Source organism: Brassica napus, chromosome A5 (assembly GCF_020379485.1).
Source record: "Brassica napus cultivar Da-Ae chromosome A5, Da-Ae, whole genome shotgun sequence".
Lineage (NCBI taxonomy): Eukaryota > Viridiplantae > Streptophyta > Magnoliopsida > Brassicales > Brassicaceae > Brassica > Brassica napus.
This window is the reverse complement of record NC_063438.1, coordinates 13,063,753-13,080,323: the sequence shown is the minus strand read 5'-3', so window position 1 is coordinate 13,080,323 and position 16,571 is coordinate 13,063,753. Positions and strand designations below refer to the sequence as shown.

Sequence of the window (16,571 nt, the reverse complement as noted above, 5' to 3'; positions counted from 1 at the left end):
CACATTTAACAAAATTTACGTGCTCTGTGCTCATCTTTTACTTTGACTTTTTAACCATTATCGACCATAAGAGCTCTTTTTGGTATCTCTTCAAAGTAAGCATATATACTATATGTAACAATCTGCTATATATTTATTTGATTTTTAGGTTTTTTTTTCATAGTGTGTATTATCGTTTTGAATACTAATATATTTTTTACCAGGTACTATGGAGAGATATTTTAAAAAACAATGTGTCTCGAAGTCGGACACTAGTTCGGAGAATTTGACTTCAAATCCTTTATTATCAGCATCAAAAACTAATGTGAAGGATCCAGCTTCGACATCAAAAATCAATAAGGATTTGCCTTCAGCTTCAAACTCCAATTTGGAAGATTTGCCTTCAGATCCTGCAGATAGAAAAATAATATCAGAATATCATCATAACAAAAGAGATGAGGTAAGACGCAAATATCTTACTAAAGGTCCTTGTCAACCTCGTGGTCATGATTTTCCTAAGACACTAGTAGAGAATAAATATAGAAGATTTAATCCAGCTTGGTTTGATCTCTACGGTAGGTGGTTAGAATATAGTGTAAAAACAAACAAAGCATATTGTTTGTTTTGCTACTTGTTTAGAGACTACACTGAAAATAAAGGTGGAAGTGATGAATTTGTGACAAAAGGCTTTGATACTAGGAAAAATCCAAAGAGGTTGGGAGACCATGTGGGACAAGTGAATAGTTTTCACAACAATGCTATGAAGATGGCTGATAATCTAATAAATCAAGATGAGTCAATCACTCGTGCTTTTTATAAGCAGAACGAAGCAGCAAAAAATGAATACAAGATCAGATTGAATGCTTCAATTGATGTTTGTAGATATTTATTGCGACAAGGACTACCTTTTCGAGGACATGATGAGTCGATGGAATCAGCCAATAAGGGAAACTTTGTTGAGATTTTGAAATATACTGCAACTCAGAATGAGCTTGTAAGTAAGGTTGTGTTGGAGAATGCTCCTAAGAACAATCAGATGGTGTCTCATAAAATTCAGAAAGAACTAGCACATTGCTTTGCAGAGGAAGTTATTCAATCTATTATCCAAGAGCTTGATCATGACGTATTTTGCTTGATGGTGGATGAGTCTGCTGATGTTTCTACTAAATAACAAGTGGCAGTGGTTTTTCATTTTGTAGACAAGAAGGGTATAGTCAAAGAAAGATTTGTTGGTCTTATTCATGTCCAAGAAACTTCTTCTGCATCTCTAAAAAGTGCTATTGATTCACTGTTTGCAAAACGTGGATTAAGCATGAAAAAAGTTAAGAGGACAAGGTTATGATGGAGCTAGTAATATGAAGGGTGAGTTCAACTGGTTGAGATCTCTAATTTTAAGAGAAAACAGTTATGTATATTATGTCCACTGCTTTGCTCATCAGCTTCAGTTGGTTGTCGTTGCAGTTGCTAAAAAACATTTTGAAGTTAGTGATTTTTTTGATAAGATTTCTGTCTTGTAAAATGTGGTTGGAGCTTCTTGTAAGAGACAAGATATGATTCGAGAAGACCAACGTAAGATAATCGAGGAAGGAGTTAGCCATGGTGAAATTAAGACAGGAAAATGATTAAATCAGGAGCATTCAATTCAAAGGCCTGGTACTACTCGTTGGGGTTCTCACTACAAAACTTTGTTGAGATTGGCTGATTTATTCACTTCCATCATTAAAGTGCTTGAGCATGTCGAAAGAGATGGGTCAGATGGTATCAAAAGATGTCAAGCTAATGGTCTCCTCAGATACTTTCACACGTTTGACTTTGTGTTCTACTTACAGTTCATGTTGCTTTTTCTTGGTCTTACAAATAATCTATCAAAGGATTTACAAAGGAAAGATCAGGATATTTTGAATGCGATGTCTTTAGTGAAATCTACCAAGCAACTATTGTACAGGCTCAGGGATAATGGATGGGATTCAATCATTGGAAAGGTGAACTCCTTTTGCGAGAAAAATAAAACAGAGTTACTCATTATGGAAGAAGAGTTTGTTAATCCAAAGAAGCCAAGACAAAGAAGCAACATAACAAACTTGCATCATTACCAAGTTGAATGTTTTTATACAGTATTGGATATGCAAATTCAAGAGTTTAATGATCGTTTTGACGAGATAAACACTGAGCTGCTTGGTTGCACTGCATCTTTGAGCCCCATTGATTCATTCCACCAGTTTCATCAGTCAAAACTTGTAAGATTATCAAAGTTTTATCCTGAATATTTTAGCTCCGTGGAATGGATATCTCTTGAGCATCAACTTGGTATTTACATCGATAATATCTCTGAAAATCAAAGGTTTGCCAATTTGGAGGGTCTTGGAGATATTGCACGTGTGATGGTGGAAACCAAAAAAACATCTTTCACATCCTCTTGTTTATCGACTTTTGAAGCTAGTTTTGACTTTGCATGTTGCCACATACTGTCAAGAGATCTTTCTCTGCGATGAAAATTTTGAAGACTACCTTACGCAACCGAATGGGTGAAGAATTTTTGAATGCTTGTATGGTTTGTTATACTGAAAAGGATCATTTTGACAAAGTGACAAATGAAGCAGTGATAAAAAGATTTCAAGATATGGGAGAGCGAAGAATGACTTTATGAGATTTTTGCATTAATTTTTATTATATTAGAGTTTTTTTGTTTTTACTTACTATTTCAGTTTGATTTTAATTTTCAAGGTATATATCACACATTTAACAAATACGTTTTATCTATTGTTTTATTTATTGTTTTATTTATTATTTTATTTATTACTAATTATTTTATTTATTATAATAAGTAATTATGTGCCACAGTCTATTTTAATTTTTAGGTCCACCCCTGTTTGTAACATTCTCCTTGAAAACCATCACTAATGTTGTTTTGATATTGTGTTTTTGTAGCTTTGTTAAAAATCTTCTAGAAAAATTAAGTAGAAAAATCATAGTATATTAAAAAGTGTACAACCATACAAGTTTTTCCTCGAATGAACATTATGTCATATCATAAATATCTTTGATGAGACATTTTAATGTTATGGACATGTTTTCCGAGTACCAAGGTGGTAAGTGATTTCCTGAAGAGGTCGGCTGCATTGTTGCATGATCAGATTTTTTTTTTTGCTTTGTTCTTCTTGATCTATTGAATATATAAGAAGACTTCGTATGTATATGTTAGTTTTGTCACTTTATTATATCTTTCTAGTTGACCAATTTTTTTATCTTTCCTTGGCTTGGGCAACATATGTTGTCCTATGTTCATATAATATAGTCTCGTCAATCCTAATGTTTGAAAGAATGCGTTGATTTATTGAATTTAGCCACACTTTATCTACTTGCTACATGTAATGCGATAATCTTCTCATGATTCAAAGAGGTGGACACAAGCGTCTATTTCTGAGAACGCCAAAAATATAATTATGCCTCCGATCTTGAATATGAATCATGTTTACAATTGGAATTGGATCTGATATATATCATGCACATGTAAAGCATTCATTTTAATTTTTGAAGATTAGGATAAAATAAACCTAAATCAACGAAAAACATGTTTAATTTCATTTCAATATCTTCACGTGGGAGGTGAGCTAAATCTTGCTAAAATAATAACAACAAATCCCATATCAGGCCGTATACATTTTCCAAGGTACACTAAAGTTCAAACTGCACTTAGATATAGTATTTCAGAACCAAATATCTCTTCATTTCTGAAGATTTTCGAAATAGATTATTTTGAGCTATAAGTAATCTGCTGATCATCGGGGTGTTAAGAGGAGTTGATTTATCTATGTTTGAGCTATAAGTAATCTGCTGATCATCGGGGTGTTAAGTAATCTCCTGAGCTATAAGTTTATCCAAAATAATTTATGATATTTTGGTTGTATTATGTCTCTCAGCTTACTTTTGTTTTCTAGGATTTTAGTTATTAGAGCCAACTGATCTAGCACGCTTCAAACATGTTTTAGACTTATGTGTATCATCTCATTTCCTTGCTCATTTGATATTATAATACAAACAGAAGCGTTTGTAGCTGATATATGAGATTTACTTACCATATTGGCATCCGAAATTATCAGATAGGTATTATTTGCTATATACTTTGCAAATGCATAATTCTCCAAGCTTCTAGTTTTGACTCTTTAGTAGGAGGATCAAGATGGTATACTCCATTTGATATTTTTTTCTACATTTAAACATACAACAATCTCTTGGAATTTCAGTGAAATACCATGTGAAATATCTATGATTTTACACATCATTATGGTATCCGATTGACCGAGTTGATCATGCCAAAATCTGAAATATACTATATTTCATTTTAAAAGATTTGATTCAGTTAAATCAATATCAATATGATGCAATCATTATGCAATCTCGAAGGAAGTAATGTAAAAAATTTCCAATATATTCCTTTAGAAATATTTATCAAAATTTAAATACATGTACCTTTTCCATCATCAGTTTCACACTGAGTATCATATATGTGAAGATGTATGTCTTTGAAACTCAACAAATTATTTTTTGAATTCAGAGAATACAAACAATTTTTTATGAAGAAATTTTTTTTCCATTTGGCGACATAAAGTATTACATGTTCCTTCAATCAAGTCTGCAGGACCTCATATTGCATTGAAAATAATTTTTGTCTGTTTTGTATTAGAAAATATATCTTTGTCTCATAATAGTTTGAGTTGTTCCATTATCTTTTATAAAAATTTCTCGAATCTGTTATTGGATTTTGTTCCACTAGCATTGTGATCCATTTATGTAATTATTACAAACGTCAACAAAGAAAAACGTGAAAATTCATTAAAACAAATTATTAGTCTAAAACTGAAATGACAGTAACTATACATTAATGTGATGTTAAAAACAAAATTATTCTAGTTCGCTTTAGAAGTGGTCTAGTCGAGTTCTTTTGTGAAATCGGGGAATTCAAAGTATGATTTCCCTTCAAGATTCTCCATGAAATTATTTTTTCCATGTTGAATTTTGTGAAATCTGGACATAACTTATATAGATATAAGGGACTACAACATGCACATGACCAATGTCCTTTAGATCCATATATGTAACATACAGTCTCGCACATCTTGTTGATATCCACTTGGGTTCTATCTTTGATATGTTATTCAGATCTAACTCATTTTTAGATCTCCTCCATTTGGGATTATAAGTTTTCTCATTTCTATTATTGAAGCGACGACCACAACCCCAATAAGTTTGACTTTTCCTTTCTGGATTTTTTAGCACCATATCATTTATTCATGGAATGTCTTGGCTTTTGTACATCGGGAATTATGGTTTTTGTTAAGGAGATCATTATTTTTCTCAGCTAACATGAATGTAACAATCAATTGAGAAAATATTATGTACCCACATATGTGATTGATGTAATGTAGTATGCTATACGGAAACTTAAGCTTCTTGATATTTGCCATTTGGTTTTCTATACAGTCATAAAACTTTGTTAGTAACGTACTAATACTATAATTTAAAAAGAACCTTTTACATGAATAATAGAAGTAGTTACAAGAAAAATAACACATAGAAAAGTAAATTTACATTTCTGGTGAACTATTCATGAGCAAATTTTCTGACAAAGAGACAATACGTACAAGGAAAAAGTACAACCACACATTAAAAAAACGAATCATCTTTCTTGCAAGAAAAAAATCGAACAAAAATGATTTGAAAACTATTTGAGATAAGATGAAATGTTTGAATGAAATGAATGACTGAAAAATTAGTGTATTTATAGATGAAAATTAATGCTCACTTCTGTTTGGAAAATATGAAAGTTTTAAAAGACTTTCCTTGTGATCATTTCCATTAAAGAGCTTGAACCAAAAATCTGTTTCAAAATATTATAATAAGTAGTCAATCAAATCTAGTCAATTTCATAAGATTTATATACAGGTGGCCAATAATATTATTATGGTGATAAAAAATTTCATGTTAACTATTAAGTAAATTATGCGCGAGTCAGCCGACCAAAATTTATTGAAAAAAAAATGATATGGGTATCTAGAAACCAAATATAATAACAAGTTGACAAACAGCCCACATTTAAGCGAATAATGGTGCTTAAAATAACCACTACAAAATAATATATATATATATATATATAGTATACCGGCCATTAAATTATGATATTATATATATATATATAATATTTATCGTATCAAAGAGTGATCATGCTGATAACATGTTATAATAATACCTAAAATTTATCATATTTACAAATAAAAACAAAAAATTTATACCACAAAAAGAAGAGGATACATGAATAGAAGAAGAAGGGAAACATAATTTTTTTTTTTTGAAAAAAAGAATGGTGTATTATTACATCATACACAATAGTTCATTTATATAGAAATGAAAAGAAAAAGTTACTGTGTATGCATAGTGATAGTAGATTCCACACACTTATTTTTTCACGAAAAGATAGCAAATTTTTTGGTGCATTATTGTTTGGTGTTATTGCAGTTTTTCTTGATCTTTGTATTAGTTTTCATACTTTATGCCTGAGAATAAAATAAATTACAGACCTATTAAGCTACAATTATAGAAATAATTTTGAGAAATTGCCAAAATACCACATTCATATTACCATTTTTCATATTTACCTTCACCACTTTTACCCTCTTTTTTAAAGAGGTAAAGAGCCATATATAACCCTAGGGTTAACTAATATAGACTTAGGGTTTAGAGTTGAGGGGTGGGGTACGGTTTTTGGAATGTGGAGTTTAGGGTTCTAATAAAAATATAAATAAACATTTTAAAATTTTTTAAAAAAATTTAAATAAATAGTTTCAATCGAATTTCAAAAAGATTTTTTTTTTAAAAAAAAATTAGAAAAAAGTTTACTAAAAAAAATTATAAAACAGTTCGAATTTGAAAAAATACAATTCTAAAACATAAAAAAGTGGTGTAAACGTAAACAAAAATAGAAAATGAGGTCCAAGATGTTCAACTTCGAGATTCTCAATGTCTAATTGAAGAGCAAGCAGCTGCTAATGCTCGATGTGATGCTGAAACCGCACCAGCTAATGCTATACGTGATGCTGAAACCACAACTAGAGCTGCTAAGCAACAAATCCAAATAAATATTTTGAAGATGCTGGTCACCTATATGCAAGGTAAAGACCCAAAATTCTCGGATTTTATGACCGCATCATATCTATCCACAGCAACTACTTATATGCCATAAGTAGTTCATAACTTATAGTTGTTTTTTGTATAAAAGGAAAATCTAAATATTTTGTATTTTGTATTGTAAGCTTTAAGGAATTCAATAGATGTTCCAAAATTAATATAAGACTTGGATTTTATTAATTTTCTAGTTTCAGATTATAATTTTAGCAACTAAACATACAAATAATGTTGTTACAAATTAGTTATTATGACACTAACTACATTGCCACAACATACGAATAACATAGTTGTTAAGTAGTCACTCTATTATGTGTAACTGCAACTACACAAAAAGGAAGTTGCGACTTAGTCATTATGTGTTGTGACGATATTGGAACTCTCAACAAATTCTGTAGTCACAAATCAGTCCCTGTATTTTTTTTAATTATATTGTGTCTACATATAAATATTTTAGTAGAAAGTAGTCACTATACTTTGTAATTTAATTGAGACTACGTAAAATAATGTAGTTGCAAAGCAGTCACTATACTTTGTGACTTATTTGAGACTATATAAAGTAATATAGTTGCTTATATTTCACTAACATTTTTGACTACATTAGGACTGCATAGACTAAAGTAGAAGCAAATTATTGACAAACATTTTGTGAAGTAAGAAAGTTTCTAATTAGTCATGACAATATAGATATTTGCAACCTTTATTTGAGTTGTCGTATAGAGGCTAGTGTACCACTAATTATGTGGTTACAATTTAGTTGCAAACTATCAACAGATTTGCAACCACTTTATTCTGCGACAAAGCTTTTCTATTCATATAACGTAGTCGCAAATGAGTTACAAAATCCATATCTATAACCATTTAGTGACTAATATTGTAGTTGCAAAATCAATGTTTTCTTGTATTGTACCATGTGCATTAGAAATGAGTCAATGTCACACACCTTATAAAGTGTCCATGTGGGCTTTATTTGGTCAACCGCTTCGTATGAGTTTAGCTTCCATCATTGCAAGAACATAGATATCTTCATAGAAGAAGAAATATTAAGAAAATATTTGAGATTAATGGGTTATAAAACAATCTCTTATACATAACTCGAAATATAAGTTTGGTCTAATTTTAAAATTTGAACTAATAACCTGAATAGCATCATAATATAAAAATAGACATAAACTTTGTATATAAACATAATATGGATACAACATCCACATCATATCTTAAATATAATCAATAAGCTTTATATATATCGTAATATTGATACAATATCATGAATATCATACATGCAATACAGTCAATGTGTGAATATTGTGTTATATACTAGTGTGTGGATATGGACGAAAGAGTTGCGGACGGAAAGTTGTGGATGAGCCAATTTTTGGCGGATGAATTGTCAACATATATTTTTCTCGTTTATTTTGTCAAACCCTTTATATATATTTTGTTTATTCTTCCATATTTTTAAAATTGTTTCATCAATTAGTGAAAGGGTTGACGGAAAAAGAATGGACGGAGAAGTGTGGATAAGGGGAGTAGCTACAAAATGATAAAAATGTATGCATGATTCTAATGACAGAGAAAAATTATTGATTCAAATCTAAGGATTTTTATTGAAAATGTATAAAATGAGAAGAAGGGAACAAAATGAATTAATCAAATATTCCATGTTGAATATATGATATAGAACAAGCTCCAAAGTTAAAGAATCACTAGAGTTAAAGAATCACCGGCAACTGAGTAAATAAGGTTAGGATTTTAGTTAAAAAGTCTGAAATAGTCAAATCACCAGCAGCAGAGTGAGGAAGGTAAAGCATTGTTGATGGATTAATTGTGATTTTTTTTTTCCAAATGCTTAAAAAGTTTGAAGGTTTTAAGAGTAAAAATAAATGAAAAAGTTAGACTCGAACTAGATGATGTTATTTGAGACTGGGATAATGAGATAAAATTGAAAAATTTAGTGTAAACCGAATATGTTACTCATATGAGTTTTTGATTTCTGTGGTCAAAAGATAATTTGAGATTTTTACCAGAAGAAATATCTGACATGCATGATATGCCTCACAATGTAAATGTTTTACATAAAAATGCCATCACTATAATTACTGGGGAATTTTCGTATTTACCGCTTTGTTGGTGTCATTATTCATGTTTACCATCACTAAAAAGACATTTTTTAAAATACCTTCTTTATTAAGAGGCAAATGACTCTTATACCTTTAAAATTGTGAAATGGTTTACCTCAAGAAATATCTAGTTCATTTCATTTGGGCAAGCTCGGCAATATAAGAACTACCAACACAATTCTCAAAAAAGCGTTGTTCAACCTGGGACAACTTCCTGTCTAGTTTTTTATAAGCTTGGGCGATCTGCTGAGCCTTTAGATCACTACATGTACCGTCAGCCTTTGTATGTGTCGTTATAAACACTTCTCCAATACTCACATGTCTTCCCAATTCTTCCTACTAAAATCATAAAATAAACGTCAGATAGATAAATATGAAACCTTATAATTGGCTAAGTTACTTTTGGATGTATGTTACCATATTTTGTTGAACCCATAAAAAGGACATTTGTTTTGCAAAGTTCTTGAAAGGAACAAGTCCACTACGGTCAGAGTTCCGACATTTTGATGCAGTTTTACTCTTTTTATTGGCAGCATCAGTGGCCTAGTAGGAGCACATTTTTTTCCATAATGTATCTCTAATCCAAAGTGGTCGTATGCCTTTCCTCTTTTTCTTGACACACAATTCCTTTCATCCGATTTAAACAGATGATATCAACCTCATCTTGTACAAGTGTAGTGATCGAGCTATCCCAATGATGTCCTTGCTACACATAAAAAAATTGTATGTAACTAACTAAGCAAGTTTGAAACAAAAAAGTATGTTAGTTAAAATAAGGATTTTTTTTTTACCGCAAAGTCTTCAAAATATCGACATTCAAATTTAGGGGGCGTTTCTGACCAGCAGTAATAAGGAGAGTTAAATTTTGGTTTCAAGAGCTTTGATATCTTTCAAGCCAGCTTCCCACCATAACGATCAAACCTAGAAGATGAAAAATTAAAGTTGTTACACATTCAACCCATTGAAATAAAGTTAGACAAGAATGCAAATATAAACAAGATAGCACAAAAATCTAACAGTTATGAAGCAAATAAACCATAAACTGATAGAAGAACTAGCTATGGCGGACTTAGGCAAAGTTTACAAGTTATATAGTACAACAAAATGAAATGAAAAAACTTTATGAGAGAATAGAAAACACCAAACTGAGACAAAACATATATATCCACAATCAAGTATAGTGTTCTAAAGCCGATAAAATTAACCAAACACAATCCAAACTCAATATAAATAAAGTGAACTTCTTTACCAAGTAGTACTCGTCTTTTGTAACCGGTGATAAGACTGGAAGATAGTCTCACGTCTAGGAATTGCCAGCAAATCATCAAAAGTCACTGGATTCTGAGGTGGTGGAAGACGTAGGTTTTGATTCGGCATTTGATGAGGATTGTGTTCCGTTGAAAAAGAAGAATCATCACTGGTCGGTGAGGAACCAGGGAAGTGCGGTGGATGACGCTGAGGCTCCGACGTCGGTGAATTCTCTAGGATAGAAGTTTGAGTATGTGCGTATTGTACAGGGAGAGACACTAAATCTCTTGAATTAGAAGTGCTTGGGTTCGAGGCAGAGTAACTTCTTCCGTAAGAGCTATTAACGCCACCAGATTGACTCCCAACGCGACCACTACCGTGACTCGTGCCACAACCACCTGCGCGAACTTTTAGTGATCTACCGAAAACAAACATCAATTTATCTCTGTGAGGAGTGAGATTAGGTCAAGAAGAAAGGAATGATGCTTAAGGGCTTTTTAATATAAATGTGTAATGTGGTCGTATTAGGGTGGGTAAATTGTTTGTTCTGAAACATTAGGCGGGTTAATGTGAAAATTAGACAAAATTTAGGGGTAAATTTTTTGGAGCCCGATTATGAGACTATAAAGCAACTATTTCCAATATATGGTTGCAAATTGGTTACAAATTATAATAAATATCATATTAATTTGAAAATTTGCTACTTAATTATGGTTAATAACATACCTATTAATTTGCAATTTTTATTATATAAAAGATAAACATATGTCATAATGTGTAAAGATAATCTTATTCGAGATTGGGTTGATTAAGGACGACTAAGAAAAAAAAACTTTTATATAGGAGTCACCATATATCGCCGTGCTATATAATCCTACATGGTTAAAATAGTCATAATATTCGCTTCTATATTATTCTGAAATTAGTAATGTCAGGTGTTGATATGTAACTGTTTTTTAAAATGTCTCAAACGTATTTACAATATAGATTTTATTTTGTTCATTAACTTACTAGTAGTGATATTAAACAATAGTACATTTGAAAAAGTGATATTATACAATAGCAAATACATTGAAACTATATGGCAACTACATTATCGCTATTTCTGTGACAAATTAGTGTCAAAATAGTAGCCACCTAACCCCAAACACCCCTAATATATTCCTTAAACAACCATGTAATAGAAGTAACTTAATTACTAAAACACGAGATACTACAAAATAAAATAGTGCTACTCAAATTGATTCAAGCTATAGCTGTTTTTTTTTTGGTTTATTATTTTATTAAGTGCATATGAACAATTAAATTCATATAAATTTAAATAGTATTTGTAACTATATGGCGACTACAATCATTCAAGTAGTTGCATATCGATTACAGAAAATTGTATGTATAAAAAATTACTACGCATTTGCTACTAGGAATTGCAAAACTGAGACAAACATTTAACGCCAATCCCCACAGTAGCTTATAATCATGATGTGTTCCTTCAGTATTAACACACCAAAACAATTTAACCACTAACAAAAGGAACATCATGTTTAATAAGGCTTGCTACATACTATTTATAGAGCAGTTTCTTTCTCTTTCTTTCATTTGGTGGAGAGGCTCGCATCCATTGTATTGGAAACATTCTATGTGCTGACATGAGTTTTTCTCTTCTTGCACTTTGTACGTGGCACTACATCCCAAAACTTATCATTTAGCTGATCATTGAGGATGTCAACTATCATGTTATCAAAATCAGTATATGGTTCAACCTCGACCCATTTCGGATATATATCTTCCAATGGCTTTACAATCATATGTCATACACGAACCTGCATTGTAATGTACAAAAATAGTTAAAAAAAAAATCAGACATTGAGTTGTAAAATCATACACTAGTTAAGATCATACCTTCTAATACTTTTTCTTTTCTTGTGCACATAAGTCTGAGAAATTTATATGAGTACAAGATCACGGCCATGACAAAAGAGGAACATCACCTCCTTCTATATTATTCCCATATTTCTCTTTTAAACCAGGGATGGACTCATAAATCCATATTAAGATCACATGAACACAACCACGAAGTGTGTAACTGTTATTCCCTTCATACATGATTTCAATTTAATGGACTGAACAAGGCTGCTAAATCCAACATTACCCCACAAATATAGCTGGAAAACTTCTGGGTCCATGTAACACTCCCGATCTGGAATAAGTAAAAGTTAATTAGTTTGCCATGCACCAATCAAACAAGAACATGCACGAAGAACTAAAGAACTCTAACCAGATCGAAGATACTACTACCACGTGGCCAAACATTTGACCCGAGGTTCCCGGATCAGATCCGAAATCCCAAGATCATATGTCCAAGAACGGGTTTCCTAGTGATTCCAAGTTAAGGCTTTGCAACCCGAGTTTGAAACTGTTAGTTAATTCGTCCCGGACTAGGACTAGTATCATATTGAATCCAAACATTTCACAACTTTTTCTTATTCATATATCTTTTAAGTTCAACCACATCAAAACTTTATACATGCTCAGCCGATATTGAAAACCATATCTTACATATTACAAAACGTACATGTTTGCAAAAGGTAGCAAATCTACACCAACATCTTTGTGCTCCTCTAATCCCAAATGGAACCTACTACGGGTTACCTGCAAAACAAAGAGTCTAATGAGCAATTATTTTCCTCAGTGAGTCGGGTTTCCTAACAATTATTTATCCCACCATTATGCATCAAACATCTAGCAACAAAGATCAATTATATTAAGAAATATGCAATGCAAAAATAAAGCAATCATGTAAACAAGCATCCACTCTTCACGAGTGGTTAGATCATTATCGATCGTCAAGGACTGCCTCTCACTATTGGTTCCTATCTCGCTACGAAGTCCATAACACATTCCTTCTTGCACCCATTGACTCTAAACACAAATTCTAAAAAGCCGATGGCCCGGATAACACACTTGACGCATTGTCATGCAGCTACACGGTCGAGGGTAGCTAGCCCTATCACACGTGTCTTCGCATCCTGCCCGAAACTAATTTGGGAAGGCCCCGGACAAGGCACGGCCTCGAGTGGAGACCAATGACTCTCACGACACTCCACCCGAGTGTCAGACCCTCACGGATCAAGTCTGCGGATTTACGGGTTTCCCCGTTAAGACATGATCATTCATGTTATATTATCTGAGCCGAGGCCCAAACAATATAATGCAGTGACACAAGTATTTGCAAAAAAAACATCAAGGTATCACACACATGTTATACCTCTCGAGCCGAGGGCCCGACAATATAACTCAATATCTTTCACAAACATCAATGCATCAACCAATACTCTTATTTTGCAGGCGCTAACCGCACACATAACAATCATAACCCATAACCGAGCTCACCTCAACACTTAGATGAATGTTTCAGACTGCAAACGCTCCTCTCTCGCAGTCGGCTTTACTTTGAACTTTTATCGGGAAAACTCTAGAACTTTAGAAATCTAGACACAGGGAGGGTGGGATATGAAAGGAAAAGAAAGAAAAGAAAGCTAATTAAAAAAAAGGATAGCTAAAGACCAAAACGTTACCTTAAGGCTCACGTGTTCTCGGGTGTTCTCGGGTGCCTAGGTCGGGTTTTAAAAGTGGAGAATGAACTAAAGGGGTAGTCTGCTATTTATAAGCTGGAGAATGAGCTAATGGGAGGGTTTTGGTCGTGCATGGCAAGCAGGAGGTGTCTCTGCCTCCCAAACCAACCAATAGGAGACAGCTTGGTGTCTTAGCCACAATTTTGGCCAATAAAACCAAGCTTTGTGTCCAGCCACCAAAGCATCCAATTGAAATGAGACAATAACTGCTTAGATGTGGTCTAGTCAAGGAGAGCACATTTCCAGCTGCTTGAAGGAGGTAAGTAAGAAGCTGCATCTTCCGGAAGCTTTCAAACATGCTTAACACATCGTTAATGGGCTCGAATGGGCAGTATTTAAATCCCAAACATGTTATAAGCTGATCCGAGCTGGCGAGAATGTTTCTCCTTGACAAAAAGCTAGATTTCTTAGACCAAAACATTTCTAAAAAAAATTATAAGGTCATTCCTATCTTAAGGCCCTATAATAAATTATCAATTAATTTTCTAGTCTGACTAGGACGTTCTAGGCCGAACCGCGAGCATTTTCAATTCACTAAATTTCCTGAAGAATTTTTTTTTTTCAGATGGAAAACTATTCTAAGACTTTCTAAATTTTTCTTATGTATCTTGGGATCCACAACCCTCCACAGGAAAAGATCAATCCGACTTCCACTTACTTGAGTAATTTTCTCGCCTGTTACATGATGTTTTCTTGTCTGCGTTTTACTCTTTAAAGAGGGTTATTACAGTCCATCACCCTTTTAACACAATGCAACTAAGTTTCTACTATTGCTTGAAATATCAATTATCCCAATGGATAGTAAACCCAACAAAACAACCATTATTCACTTTTCTTGAGACGAGTTTATGCATTTTTGAAAAATGGCATGCAATTCTTTCAATTTAGGTCCTTCTGAAATTGGAACATTCATCTCTAGCCAAAATATTTCTTGATCCACATCCCAAACATCTTGCTTGTCGAAAGCATCACAATTCAGTCCCGTAATCTCCAAACTCATACAAAGAGAACCGTATTGGCATAATCATACTAACTCATACAATTCAGTCCTATCAACGACCAAATCTCATGACTGCTCTCAATTGATTCCCAATTGATTAGCAAGAAAATAGTGCACTGATTTTGCTGACCAAATATAATCCAACTATTTCAGCTTCACAATCACTCTAATAGTTGATTCCTTCATCTCAGACCAAACGTCTTTCCCAGCAGTTTCTTCCACCATTTGATGGTTCATGCTCCTATTCTGAATTGGAGTTTTTCTAACCTCATACAGACAATGAGGATACTTTCTCAAACCCGAAGAAGAAGCCATACCTGAAAATTAAAGCACAATCGGCAACACACAGTTTCATTTACATAAGATAACTTATTTTTGTTTATACCATTTCAAAAGTTACTTTCGTTTCTACAAAGTAAACATACTTAGTAAAAAGCGTAACCAGAGTTATGGGGAAAAGCAGAACCAAATTAAACTTAAACTTGAATTTAATGTCAAGGTGCTAAAAGAATTGGGAATTAAAGTTTACAAACATAAACATTCAGTCAAAAAATAATCAAACAATAAATCATAACCAAACTTACGAAAATAATAATCAAAGAATGATGAAACTGGGAATTAGGGTTTTCGAAATTTAATAATCAATCAAACAATATATATATATATAATATGTTAAACGTGTAAGAAAAAATTAGATTTGCATCAATTTAGCCCTTACAGTTTCAATTCTCGTCGATTTAAATATGAACCCAAATCAAAGCTTGGGTTTTCGTGTACGACATGGACGATGGCGACTTGAGGAGGACATGATGAAATGGAAGGCGGCTGTGACGGATGAGATGTTGTCGAATATGAATAATGAAGAAGACTCTCGAGAATAGATGACTCTGACTTCGGTTTCCTCGAAGTTGTAAGAGAAGAAAACCCGACAAACAAGGCTTCCCTTTTTCTAATTATTCCCTCTTATGATATTAAGATTTTTTTTTTGTTAATTTTAGTGGCAAACTTGTGGTTAATCAAGTAAAGGATGGGTTTTAGTAAAATTGCTTGTTTCAGGTTTTAATCTAGTAATTACAATTTAATATGAGTTAGTCTAGTGATTCTTAGAATTCTTAGAGTCACTCTAAGTAATTTCTTTATTTTTCACAACATCTTTTCTTTTTCATTTTTAGCACTCCACATCATCTTCTCTTTCTTTTATATAATAATTAAACATACATTTAAATTTATAGACTACAAAGGTATTGTTTCGAGAAATTTAATATCTATTATTTTTTTATTTCATAAAAAATATTTTTTTGTTTTTGTTTTTAAATTAAGTAATAATAGTAAAATATATATATATAAAATTATCAATTTAAATAAAAATAATTACAATGGAAATTGAAATTTATGATATATTTATAAAAGTAT

General features: G+C 32.3%; 1 long non-coding RNA gene and 1 pseudogene across 1 annotated transcript; one reads left to right on the top strand and one right to left on the bottom strand.

Annotated features, from left to right (window-relative positions):
* Window positions 1-116: 116 nt before the first annotated feature.
* LOC111198480 lies at window positions 117-3,191 on the top strand (annotated as a pseudogene).
* Window positions 3,192-9,283: 6,092 nt separating this feature from the next.
* Window positions 9,284-12,379, bottom strand: LOC125609560. Its single transcript, XR_007339777.1, has 4 exons — window positions 10,528-12,379; window positions 10,070-10,199; window positions 9,696-9,984; window positions 9,284-9,617 (listed from the first exon to the last, which is right to left on the bottom strand). It is a non-coding gene; the product is annotated as an uncharacterized LOC125609560 (long non-coding RNA).
* Window positions 12,380-16,571: the final 4,192 nt, after the last annotated feature.